We start from the raw sequence: 10,904 nt of genomic DNA on the forward strand, positions 1-10,904 counted from the left end.
TGCGGAGGGATCCAACGGTGCTCGCGGAGGGGTCGGGGCGCGGCTGTCGCGGAACCACAGAGGTCCCTGCAGCGGGCTGGGCCGGGGCGCGGGCTTCCCGCGCGGGAAAGTTTGCCGCCGCCGCCGCCCTGGGAGGGCTCTGCAGCAGCCAGGGAGGGAAGGGGGAGGAGGGAGGGACCGCGGCGGGGAGGAGGCAGCCGGCGCCAGGCGGCCCGGGAGCCCTGGGCGGCGGCGGCGGCGGGCGGGGCGGCTGGGGGTCAGAGGGGTTGGGACGCAGGAGCCGGCCACCGCCGCTTTCGTCCCTGTCCGCCCCTCTAACGAGCTGCCTTCCTCCTCCTGCAGTCTCCCGAGCGGCGCCCGCCTCCCGCCGGTGCCCGCGCCGGGCCGTGGGGGGCAGCATGCCCGCGCGCGCTGCCTGAGGACGCCGCGGCCCCCGCCATGGGCGCCCCTGCCTGCGCCCTCGCGCTCTGCGTGGCCGTAGCCATCGTGGCCGGCACCTCCTCGGAGTCCTTGGGGACGGAGCAGCGCGTCGTGGCGCGAGCGGCAGGTAAGAAGGGACCCACTAGGCACGGGAGAGGCCGGCCCGTGCGGGCAGAGGCGTTGGGGACGGGAACCGGCCCCGGGTCGGAGGGGCCGCCGGGTGTGAGTGACGCCCCGGGGTTAGAGCCCGGATTCCGCTGCCTCCTTGCCGGAGAGCGCGGCCAGAGCTAGCGCGGCGACTTATGGGGCGCCCGGAGCCGCAGATACCCTCCAAGTGCGAGGCCACCACGGGGAGCCAGGCTGGGGGTTGGCGTCCGCAGCCCCGATCCCTTGCGGCTCCCTAGCCCTGGCCTGTCGGGAGGGCGCGGGGGGGTCCCCATTTCCACGATTCCCGCTGTTGTTATTCGGGTTCTGCGCAGACGGAAAGTTCCCATTGTTGGCGTACCCCTTCCCCGGGCCCCAGTTTGTGGCCAGCTTCAGCCAAGGCGAGAGGCCGGACTTCTAAGGGTGGGAGTGCGCGTCAGTGAAGCCCGGCCCCTGCCCGCCCGAAGAGGCAGCAGCCTCCAGCGTCCCCGCTGCCGACCCTGCCCCTGCCTGGGGGCCGAGGGCGCTTCCCCGTGGGTGCATGCCGAGCTCCAGGCAAGCGAGGGGTGCGTGTCCCACCGTCATGACCGCTCTGTGGAGCTTCCACAGGAGCTGCAGGATACAGAACCTTGCCCACCCTAGGGAGCCGCCACCCCCACCCTGGCCCCCTCGCGCTGCTCTGGCCTGTGCTCTGCCCGGTGAACCCGCGCATCGCCCCCCGGATCCGTCCACACGGCCACGTGACCCTGCACCTCCTTCCTTCTCGCCTGTTCTGTTCCCTGGCTGTCCATTTGAACTGCTTTTCAGGCCCATATGGGGTGTGGGGGCTACTGAGGACGGACCCCTCCTGGGGTGAATCTGCACCACGAGGGGGCTGGCTGGCCAACCCTGGCACCACCTCTGAGCTCCATTTGAGTCAGAGGCCAGCAAAGGGCAGCCTGTCCCCTTTGCCTGCAGCACCTGCCCGTTGTGGTGCCGCCTGTGAGACAAGCATCGATTTTATGTTTCCAAGCAATTGAACAAATTAAAAGAACGAAGAGTCACACTTTGTGACACTTTGAGATTTGAATTCTCCATGTCCATAAGTGAAGCATCATGGGGCCACCACTGTGGGGTTGGCTGCAGGTTGTGTGGGGAAGGCGGCTGTCACACCGAGGCAGACCGGAGTCCTTGGGACAGACTGGTTGGCAAAGCTGAAGATAGAGACCTTTGGCCCTTTTGGGACACAGTTTCCAGCCCCTGGTCTGGTGGGACCCTGGATCTGGGTCAGAACCTTCCTCACTCAGGGCCGCCGAGGCCTCCACTGCTGTGTCTGTAAATGGTGCCGGGTTTGGGGGTGCCTGCCTCATGGTCGCCCATCTTGCCCACAGAAGTCCCGGGCCCAGAGCCCGGCCAGCAGGAGCAGTTGGTCTTCAGCAGCGGGGATGCTGTGGAGCTGAGCTGTCCCCCGCCCGGGGGTGGTCCCATGGGGCCCACTGTCTGGGTCAAGGATGGCGCAGGGCTGGTGCCCTTGGAGCGTGTCCTGGTGGGGCCCCAGTGGCTGCAGGTGCTGAATGCCTCCCACGAGGACTCCGGGGCCTACAGCTGCCGGCAGCAGCTCACGCAGCGTGTACTGTGCCACTTCAGTGTGCGGGTGACAGGTGAGCTCTGGGGCCACGCCAGCTACAGAAAGGAGCCGAGTGCCGGGCTTCCTGAGTCCCTGCGTGGGTCAGGAGCGGCTGGGGGTCTCTGTGGTCATTGGTGGAGAGGAGGGCACCCCCAGGAAGTGCTGCCCAAATGGGGGACCCTGCCCCATCTGGGAGGAGCACCTGGGGGCTTCCTGGGGCAGGTTGGACATCGGATGCGGCCATCTCTGCCTTGCAGACGCTCCATCCTCGGGGGATGACGAAGACGGGGACGACGAGGCTGAGGACACAGGTGTGGATACAGGTGGGAGCAGGGTCCAGGGTTCAGGCCAGCCGGGGTGGGGCCCGCTGCCACCGCCAAGCCCTGCCCTCCACAGGCAGCTGAGGGACTGAGGCCCCGGAACAACCTCCCTGGGGTCACCCCGAAGGTCCAGTCCCCTCAGGATGCAGGAGGGGCTGGGCCACTGACATGGCTGTAGACGCCCGACCCTGGTGGCAGGGCTGGGTGCAAGGGGACACCGTGTTGCTGATGGGGAGACCGAGGCACAGGGCCCTGGGGGTTCCAGGAGCAGGAGGAGGCCAGGGCTGGCCTGTGGGGCTGTGGTGTTGGCTGTAGGTGAGGTGGACCCCGCAGACATGAGCGCAGCAGGGCGGGGCACTCAGGTGGCCACCGTGGGGTGGATGGACCTGGGGTGAGGGCGCTGGGGGACCTGCCACAACCAGTGGCGGGCAGGGTGGCTGGCAGGAGGGTGGCTGGTTGGTGGGCTGCGGCTGTGAGAGAGCAGTCGGGGACGATGCCTGGCGTCCCGGCCTGGAACGGTGGCAGGTGGACTTTGCCAAGTTGTAGGGCGGGGAGGTGGGGCTTCTGGTTTTGGAGGGAGCTCTGAGGGGAGTGCGTGCAGGTGATGAGGGTCATCGTGGCACAGACACGAGGGGCAGTTACGACTTGCGGACTGATGGTGTGTGGGCTGGGTCCCTGGGCCAGTGGGGTGAGCAGGTGAGGAGGGGAGGCTGAGTCCATGAGAGAAACTGAGCTGGGGGAACTCACCCTGGGGGTCTTCAGGAGGCCTGGGAGGGAGCTCAGCACCGTGGGGTGCCTCTTTCCAGCCTCTGTCCACATTGCTGATTGCTGGGCCTCAGTGCCCCTGATGGGCATGTCCCTGGAGGGGGGCTGGCAGTGAGCTCACTGAGGGGAGGGCTGCTTCCCTCCTGGGGAATGCCAGGCCATCCTTGCCTGGAGTCCCAGCAGGAAGGCAGCACCAGCCCTGAGGAAGGAGAAAAACCAGTTGGGCTGTGAGAGGGGTGGTGGGAGCCCTGGACATCGAGATGGGAGGAGGCAGGGCCTCCAGGGTGCCACCGTCTCTGGGTGCCCGCCAGACTTGGAGCTCTGCAGAGGGTGGTGTAGGGTCTTGATTCCCGTGGGCCCATGCTGCCCGGCTGCCTCCAAGGCTCCTGGCTCTGCAGGCGACTGGGCTCCTCTCCTGGTAAACTGCTCCCAAGTCCTGGCTTGTCCACTAGATGGGCCTGCCCCCTGGGTCTTCAGTCTCCCCGTTGGTGGGCCTGGCCCTGGCACGCCTCTCTGGGCAGGTGGGCTCCCCTGGACAATGCCCTGTGCTCTGTGACTTCACAGGTCCGGACAGAGCACCCTGGAGGGGAGGGGAGGGGAGGGGACACACGGCCCAGCTCTGAGAAAGCCCTGGGGAGGGGACAAGATGTGGAGGCTCCTGGGAACCTCATCCCGCGCTCTTCCTACACAGGATGGGAAACTGAGGCTGGGGGTGGGCAGGGGCAGCTCTGGGGAGGGGGTTGTTCAGAGGGGCCTCTGCTCCCACTCGGGTCATGGCCTTCACACGCACCTCGGCCCGCAGGGGCCCCTTACTGGACACGGCCCGAGCGGATGGACAAGAAGCTGCTGGCCGTGCCAGCCGCCAACACGGTCCGCTTCCGCTGCCCGGCCGCTGGCAACCCCACTCCCTCCATCTCCTGGCTGAAGAACGGCAGGGAGTTCCGCGGCAACCACCGCATTGGAGGCATCAAGGTGGGCGCGGCGGGGTGGCTCTGGGCCTGGCAGGCGGCGGTGGTCGCTGCCTCCGCTCACTCGCCCGCCCGCGTCCCGGTGCAGCTGCGGCATCAGCAGTGGAGCCTGGTCATGGAAAGCGTGGTGCCCTCGGACCGCAGCAACTACACCTGCGTCGTGGAGAACAAGTTTGGCAGCATCCGGCAGACGTACACGCTGGACGTGCTGGGTGAGGGCCCTGGGGCAGTGCGGGGGCGGGGGCGGCAGTTGCGGTGGTGGTGAGGGAGGGGGTGGCCCCTGAGAGTCATCTGCCCCCACAGAGCGCTCCCGGCACCGGCCCATCCTGCAGGCGGGGCTGCCGGCCAACCAGACGGCGGTGCTGGGCAGTGACGTGGAGTTCCACTGCAAGGTGTACAGTGACGCACAGCCCCATATCCAGTGGCTCAAGCACGTGGAGGTGAACGGCAGCAAGGTGGGCCCGGACGGCACACCCTACGTTACCGTGCTCAAGGTGGGCCACCGTGTGCACGTGGGTGCCGCCGCTGGGGCTCCTGGGCTGGCCCCAAGGGTGCCCCTTGGCTGGGGGTTGCGTGAGGATTTGGGTCTAGGGGCTGGAGCTTCGGGGGCAGAAGCTGTGGGGTTGCTTGTGGGGCCACGTCTCAGCCACCCCACACCTCAGGGCCATAGGCAGCTGCGTTAGGACCCGTTTCCGTGTCTGCAGAGGGCCAACCTCAGCCACTGAAGTCCCTGACATGGAGCTGCCCACGGGCTTCTTGGGGGTGGGTGCGGCTTGGGCAGCAGTGGTGCCCCAGGACAGGGCAGTGTGGCCAAGTCCTCCAGGCCCCCTCTGGACCTCAGAGGCGGTGGCTGAGCCCCGACCTGGCCGATTGGCTCTCGTCAGCTGTGTGCAGTGGGGCCCAAGCTCACTGTCTGCCCGCCTCCTGAAGCCCTTAGCTTTGTTCCCATGGCTGCCGGGTGGGGGCCACTGAATTGGGACGGTTGCGACACTCAAAGCCCAAAGAGAAACATCTGTTCAGAGAGAAGACGGTCTCGTGGGGGCGGGGAGCAGGCGCAGGGCGAGGGTGGAGTCCCGACCCCGCCCAGAGAGGCTGCCTCGGGCCCTGTCCAGGGTACAGGTTCTGCAAGAGCCCGGGGGAGGGCAGGCCAGTGACCAGAGGTTGTCTGAGGGTCTGGGCTGGGTTGTTGGGGTGGAGGCAGAGACGTGCATCCTGTGAAACCACAGCCACCTCGAAGTGCCTCCACGCCTCCTCCAGGCAGCCTTTGGGGCTGACGCAGCCCAGCCTCGATCTGTACCTTGGGGGTCTCCCACATCCTGCCTCGTGCCCGGCGGGGCTGCCTCAGGGGCGTGCCTGAGCCGGGTCTCTTGTCCCCGCAGTCCTGGATCAGTGAGAGTGTGGAGGCCGACGTGCGCCTCCGCCTGGCCAATGTGTCGGAGCGGGACGGGGGTGAGTACCTCTGTCGAGCCACCAATTTCATAGGCGTGGCCGAGAAGGCCTTTTGGCTGAGCGTTCACGGGCCCCGAGCAGGTAACAACTCTGTCCCATGCCGGCCGGCACAAGAGCTCCAGCTCCAAGGCCCTGTCCGCGCGCCCTGCACGCCCCGCACGCCCAGCCCTGCTCGCTCCTGCCCCTGGCTCGCGCTCCACTCGGGGCCACCTCGGCAAGGCTGGCAGCTCCAGCCTCCACGGTGACCGCCCGCTTCAAGCCCCGTGGCCTGCGCCGACCCTTCCCGCATGCCTGCGACCCCCACAGGAGGTGCCCGGTGCCCACCGGGCCAGCTCCGTGCCATCTGTGAGCACCCCTTTGCGCCTCTCTCCACCCTCGCCCGCTGCCTGCTCGCTTCTGCAGCCTGTGTGTCCCTGTGTCCATCCTCCACCTGCACCCGCCCGGCTCTGCGCTAACCCGCATGCTGCCTGCCCGCCTGCCGCTCACCTGGGACAGAGGACTCGCCGGTGGAGGGGCCTGGCTTCGGGCTCAGTACCGGTGTACCAGGCGGAGGGCCCTCGGCCGCGTGGTGTTGACCAAGTTGGCGGTGGCTGAGGAGTTGGTGGTGGCGGCGTTTTCCTTGCAGCGGCTGGATCCTGCCGTGTGGACTCTGCGGTGCCCGCAGGGCGGTGCTGGCGCTCGCCTATCGCTCTGCTCTCTCTTTGTAGACGGCGGGCGCTAACACCACCGACAAGGAGCTAGAGGTTCTCTCCTTGCACAACGTCACCTTTGAGGACGCCGGGGAGTACACCTGCCTGGTGGGCAATTCTATTGGGTTTTCTCATCACTCTGCGTGGCTGGTGGTGCTGCCAGGTACCGGCTTCTGCTGCTCCTGCTGCTCCGCACTGTCTGGGGGACGCTGGCTCGGGACACGCCAAAGCTGCCAGGACGGACGGGAATCCTGTGACTTATGGCCGTCCTGCTCCTTGAGCCCTCACACCTGGCCCTGTGCCCAGTGTGGGGACAAAGTTGGCCTGGCCCGGTCCTGGTCCCAGAGGGGCCCCCTCAGCCCCCTCGAGCCCACTTCCCATCTGGGTCCCCAAAAGGCCCCTCCTGTGGCTCTGGTGTCTCCCGGGCGCCTGGTGGCGGTGTGGGACTGGCTGGCTCTGCTGGGCTCCTCCTCTCCAGGGTCTGACCCTCTAGACTCACTGGCGTTACTGACTGCGAGACCCTCCAGACAAGGCGGGTGCTGAGGTTCTGAGCCCCCTCCCTCTCCCAGTGGTGCCTGTGGCTCTGGGCCAGGGGCATCCATGGGAGCCCCGTTGGGGGGGGGGGCCAGGCCAGGCCTCAACGCCCATGTCTTTGCAGCCGAGGAGGAGCTGGTGGAGCCTGACGAGGCAGGCAGTGTGTATGCATGCATCCTCAGCTACGGGGTGGGCTTCTTCCTGTTCATCCTGGTGGTGGCGGCTGTGATGCTCTGCCGCCTGCGCAGCCCCCCCAAGAAAGGCCTGGGCTCCCCCACCGTGCACAAGATCTCCCGCTTCCCGCTCAAGCGACAGGTAACAGAAAGTAGATACCAGGTTCTGAGCTGCCTGCCCGCCAGGCCTCCTGGAGCCCCCCCCTCGGCCCACGCTGGTCCTGGGCTGTGAGTCCTCTCTGCAGCCAGGCGGGCTCCCCTCTCCTTGTCTCTGCTCACCATGTAGAGTCTAGGGTACTTTGGGGCACGAAACATTCTAAAAATCTTCATTCAATGCTGGTGGAAGTCAACGCCCCCCCTTCTGGCCCAGCACTGACCCCCGGCTGTACCTCCACGCCCTGTCGCCCACGCGGCGCCAACCTGCCCCTGCTGACCCAAGCAGGTGTCCCTGGAGTCCAACGCGTCCATGAGCTCCAACATACCACTGGTGCACATCGCAAGGCTGTCCTCAGGGGAGGGCCCCACGCTGGCCAATGTCTCCGAGCTCGAGCTGCCTGCTGACCCCAAATGGGAGCTGTCTCGGGCCCGGTCAGTGGTGCTGAGGGCCAGCGTTGGCTGTAGGGGGCTTGGTGGTGGGGGTGAAACAGCCACCAGTCAGAGGCCTGGCTGGGTTTAGGGGCCGTCAGGGATGTGGCGGATGTTGGGTGTGGCTGGGGTTCTGTGGAGATGCTCCTGGGACTGGGTGCATGGCAGGGACTGCCCCTCTCAAGGTGCCCTGTCTGGAGGGGCAGCAAGGGCGGGAGGCTGTGGGTGACGCTCTTCGTCCTTATGAGCAGGCTGTAGGGGAAGCATGGAGGGCTTCCTGGAGGTGGTGGCTCTGGGCCAGGCTGGGGTGGGGACAGTGGTGGGCTGAGAGTGGGCGAGTTTGCACACTCATGGCCCCTCTGCCTCCACTGCCAGGCTGACCCTGGGCAAGCCCCTTGGGGAGGGCTGCTTCGGCCAGGTGGTCATGGCGGAGGCCATCGGCATTGACAAGGACCGGGCCGCCAAGCCTGTCACTGTAGCCGTGAAGATGCTGAAAGGTGAGGAGGGGGCGGCCAGGGGTGCAGAGCAGGGCTGAGGGGGCGGCCAGGGGTGCAGAGCGGGGCTGGGGGGGCAGCCAGGGGTGCAGAGCGGGGCTGGGGGGCGGCCAGGTGTGCAGAGCGGGGCTGGGAGGGCGGCCAGGGGTGCAGAGCGGGGCTGGGGGGTGGCCAGGGGTGCAGAGCGGGGCTGGGGGGGCGGCCAGGGGTGCAGAGCGGGGCTGGGGGGGGCGGCCGGGGGTGCAGATCGGGGCTGGGGGGGGTGGCCGGGGGTGCAGAGCGGGGCTGGGGGGGCGGCCGGGGGTGCAGAGCGGGGCTGGGGGGGCGGCCGGGGGTGCAGAGCGGGGCTGGGGGGGGGCGGCCGGGGGTGCAGAGCGGGGCTGGGGGGGGCGGCCGGGGGTGCAGATCGGGGCTGGGGGGGGGTGGCCGGGGGTGCAGAGCGGGGCTGGGGGGGCGGCCGGGGGTGCAGAGCGGGGCTGGGGGGGCGGCCGGGGGTGCAGAGCGGGGCTGGGGGGGGCGGCCGGGGGTGCAGAGCGGGGCTTGGGGGGCGGCCAGGGGTGCAGAGCGGGGCTGGGGGGTGGCCAGGGGTGCAGAGCGGGGCTGGGGGGGCGGCCAGGGGTGCAGAGCGGGGCTGGGGGGGGCGGCCGGGGGTGCAGAGCGGGGCCGGGGGCGCCGCCGCCGCCGCCTGACACAGGCCCCCGCTCCTTGCACAGACGATGCCACTGACGAGGACCTGTCGGACCTGGTGTCTGAGATGGAGATGATGAAGATGATCGGGAAACACAAAAACGTCATCAACCTGCTGGGCGCCTGCACGCAGGGCGGTAGGTGTGGTAGCGGCGGTGGTGCCGGGTGGGCGGCCCTCCTGGGCCTGGCAGCCCCTCTGAGGAGCCCGTGTCCCCAGGGCCCCTGTACGTGCTGGTGGAGTACGCGGCCAAGGGTAACCTGCGGGAGTTCCTGCGGGCGCGGCGGCCCCCGGGCCTGGGCTACTCCTTCGACACCTGCAAGCCGCCCGAGGAGCGGCTCACCTTCAAGGACCTGGTGTCCTGTGCCTACCAGGTGGCCCGGGGCATGGAGTACCTGGCCTCCCAGAAGGTGAGCAGGGCGGCAGGTGTGGGTGGAGTAGGCTGGGCCCTGCCCTGAGATGCTGGGAGCAGCGGGGAGAGGTGGAGAGACTTCAGCGCTGCCTCCCACCCCTTCCCCAGTGCATCCACAGGGACCTGGCTGCCCGCAATGTGCTGGTGACCGAGGACAACGTGATGAAGATCGCAGACTTCGGGCTGGCCCGGGACGTGCACAACCTCGACTACTACAAGAAGACAACCAATGTGAGCCCGGCCCTGGGGTGAGGGGGTGGGGGTCATGCCAGGAGGACGCCTGGCGCCAACACCGCCTTCCCACACTCTCCCAGGGCCGGCTGCCCGTGAAGTGGATGGCGCCTGAGGCCTTGTTTGACCAAGTCTACACTCACCAGAGTGACGTGTACGTGTCCTCCAGACCTCAGGCTTCAGGGGTGGAAGCGGGAACTGGGCAGAGCCAGGACCCCAGCTGCAGCCCCCAGGCCTGTGCCCTGGAGCTCTTGGGTGTGGTTTCTACCCCTCCCTGGGGGCAGCAGTGCAGCCCTGGCCTATTCCCCTGGTGCCCGCCCAGGTGTCTGTCCTGGGAGTCTCAGGACAGCCTGACCTCACCTTCCCCTGCAGCTGGTCCTTTGGGGTCCTGCTCTGGGAGATCTTCACGCTGGGGGGCTCCCCGTACCCCGGCATCCCTGTGGAGGAGCTCTTCAAGCTGCTGAAGGAGGGCCACCGCATGGACAAGCCCGCCAACTGCACACACGACCTGTGAGTGGCATCCCTGGCCCTCCACTGGGTCCTCAGGGGTGGGGGTCCCTCCGGGGCTGGACGGGGGAGGGACCGGCAGCCCTTCAGGCTGTTCCCGAATAAGGCGGGAAGCGGCGGGGCTCACTCCTGAGCGCCCTGCCCGCAGGTACATGATCATGCGGGAGTGCTGGCAAGCCGCGCCCTCGCAGAGGCCCACCTTCAAGCAGCTGGTGGAGGACCTGGACCGAGTCCTTACCGTGACGTCCGCCGACGTGAGTGCTGGCTCTGGCCTGGTGCCACCCGCCTATGCCCCTCCCCCTGCCGTCCCCGGCCATCCTGCCCCCCAGAGTGCTGACGTGTGGGGCGGGCCTTCTGGGGCACAGAGGCGGCTGTGCGAAGAGGGGCTCGGTGGCACAGCGCTCACCCCGCCTCCCGCCAGCAGGAGTACCTGGACCTGTCGGCGCCTTTCGAGCAGTACTCCCCGGGTGGCCAGGACACCCCCAGCTCCAGCTCCAGCTCCTCGGGACGACTCCGTGTTTGCCCACGGCCTGCTGCCCCCGGCCCCACCCAGCAGTGGGGGCTCGCGGACGTGAAGGGCCACTGGTCCCCAACAATGTGAGGGGGTCCCTAGCAGCCCACCCTGCTGCTGGTGCACAGCCACTCCCCGGCATGAGACTCTGCAGATGGAGAGACGGCTACACAGAGCTTTGGTCTGTGCGTGTGCGTGTGTGTGTGTGTGTGCACATCTGCGTGTGCCTGTGTGCGTGTGCATCTTGCCTCCAGGTGCAGAGGTACCCTGGGTGTCCCCGCTGCTGTGCAACGGCCTCCTGACTGGTGCTGCAGCACCGAGGGGCCTTTGTTCTGGGGGGACCCAGTGCAGAATGTAAGTGGGCCCACCCGGTGGGACCCCCGTGGGGCAGGGAGCTGGGCCCGACATGGC

General features: G+C 68.2%; 1 pseudogene; it reads left to right on the forward strand.

Moving 5' to 3' along the window:
* Positions 1–1,985: 1,985 nt before the first annotated feature.
* Positions 1,986–10,636, forward strand: LOC134756945 (fibroblast growth factor receptor 3-like; annotated as a pseudogene).
* Positions 10,637–10,904: the final 268 nt, after the last annotated feature.

Source organism: Gorilla gorilla, chromosome 14, assembly GCF_029281585.2.
Source record: "Gorilla gorilla gorilla isolate KB3781 chromosome 14, NHGRI_mGorGor1-v2.1_pri, whole genome shotgun sequence".
Classification (NCBI taxonomy): domain Eukaryota; kingdom Metazoa; phylum Chordata; class Mammalia; order Primates; family Hominidae; genus Gorilla; species Gorilla gorilla.